The sequence below is a fragment of the Colletes latitarsis genome, unplaced genomic scaffold, assembly GCF_051014445.1.
Source record: "Colletes latitarsis isolate SP2378_abdomen unplaced genomic scaffold, iyColLati1 scaffold0021, whole genome shotgun sequence".
NCBI lineage: Eukaryota > Metazoa > Arthropoda > Insecta > Hymenoptera > Colletidae > Colletes > Colletes latitarsis.
Window position 1 is genome coordinate 10,804,777 of NW_027488371.1, and position 2,287 is coordinate 10,807,063.

Below are 2,287 nucleotides of genomic sequence, written 5' to 3' on the forward strand. Positions count from 1 at the left end.
ACAGTGAGTTAATCCGGGATTCGATCTATATATTAGTGGGTAACACCGGTTAGGTTTGGGTTAGGTCTGGTATTTGCCATCATCTGCCTCATGCTTTCGCATTTTTCTCCTACTTGTTGGCCAGATCCTGGGCGTTTTCTGGGTCGGATCACTTAGTAATGTGGCACCACACTCAAACAGTGAGTTAAACCTGGAGTCAATCGATATTTTAGAGGATAACGCCGGTTAGGTCAGGGTTAGGTCTGGTATTTGCCATCGTCTGCGTCATAGTTTCGCGCTTTTCGCATACTTGTTGGCCAGATCCAGCGCGTTTTCTGGTTTGGATCACGTAGTAATGTGGTACCACACTGAAACAGTGAGTTAATCCTGGGTTCGAGCTATATATTAGAGGGTAACACCGGTTAGGTTTGGGTTAGGTCTGGTATTTGCCATCATCTGCCTCATGCTTTCGCATTTTTCTCCTACTTGTTGGCCAGATCCAGGGCGTTTTCTGGTTTGGTTCGCGTAATAGTGTGGTACCACACAGCCACATGAGTTAAACCTGTATTCGATCTATATATTAAAGGGTAACACCGGTTATGTCAGGGTTAGGTCTGGTATTTGTCATCATCCGGCTCATACTTTCGCATATTTCGCATACTTGTTGGCCAGATCCAGGGCGTTTTCCAGTTTGGATCACGTAGTAATGTGGTACCACACTGAAACAGTGAGTTAATCCTGGATTCGATCTATATATTAGTGGGTAACACCGGTTAGGTTTGTGTTAGGTCTGGTATTTGCCATCATCTGCCTCATGCTTTCGCATTTTTCTCCTACTTGTTGGCCAGATCCTGGGCGTTTTCTGGGTCGGATCACTTAGTAATGTGGCACCATACTCAAACAGTGTGTTAAACCAGGAGTCAATCGATATTTTAGAGGATAACGCCGGTTAGGTCAGGGTTAGGTCTGGTATTTGCCATCGTCTGCCTCATAGTTTCGCACTTTTCGCATACTTGTTGGCCAGATCCAGCGCGTTTTCTGGTTTGGATCACGTAGTAATGTGGTACCACACTGAAACAGTGAGTTTATCCTGGGTTCGAGCTATATATTAGAGGGTAACACCGGTTAGGTTTGGGTTAGGTCTGGTATTTGTCATCATCCGGCTCATACTTTCGCAATTTTTCGCATACTTGTTTGCCAGATCCTGGGCGTTTTCTGGTTTGGATCACGTAGTAATGTAGAACCACTCTGAAGCTGTGAGTTAAACCTATATTCAATCTATATTTTAGAGGATAACACCGGTTAGGTCAGGGTTGGGGTTGGTATTTGCCATCATCTGCCTCATGCTTTCGCTTTTTTCACCTACTTGTTGGCCAGATCCTGGGCGTTTTCTGGGTCGGATCACGTAGTAATGTAGCACCACACTCAAACAGTGAGTTAAACCTGGATTCAATCTATATTTTAGAGGATAACACCGGTTAGGTCAGAGTTAGGTCTGGTATATGCCATCGCCTGCCTCATACTTTCGCATTTTTCGCATACTTGTTGGCCAGATCCAGGGCGTTTTCTGGATTGTATCACGTAGTAATGTGGTACCACACTGAAACAGTGATTTAATCCTGCATTTGATCTATATATTAGAGGGTAACACCGGTTAGGTTTGTGTTAGATATGGTATTTGCCATCATCTGGCTCATAATTTCGCAATTTTTCGCATACTTCTTGGCCAGATCCTGGGCGTTTTCTGCTTTGGATCACGTAGTAATGTGGTACCACACTGCAACAGTGAGTTAATCCTGGATTCGATCTATATATTAGAGGGTAACACCGGCTAGGTTTGGGTTAGAACTGGTATTTGCCATCATCTGGCTCATACTTTCGTATTTTTCGCACACTTGTTGGCCAGAACCTGGGCGTTTTCTGGTTTGGAACACATAGCAATGTGGTATCACACTTAAACAGTGAGTTATACCTGGATTCAATCTATATTTTAGAGGATAACACCGGTTAGGTCTGGGTTAGGTCTGGTATTTGCCATCATCTGTCTCATACTTTCGCATTTTTCGCCTACTTGTTGGCCAGATACTGGGCATTCTCTGGCTTGGATCGCGTGGTAATGTGGTACCGCACTGAAACAGTGAAGTAATCCTGGCTTCGATCTATATATTAGAGGGTAACACCGGTTAGGTTTGGGTTAGGTCTGGTATTTGCCATCATCTGGCTCATACTTTCGCAATTTTCGCATACTTGTTGGCCAGATCCTGGGCGTTTTCTGGGTCGGATCACTTAGTAATGTGGCACCACACTC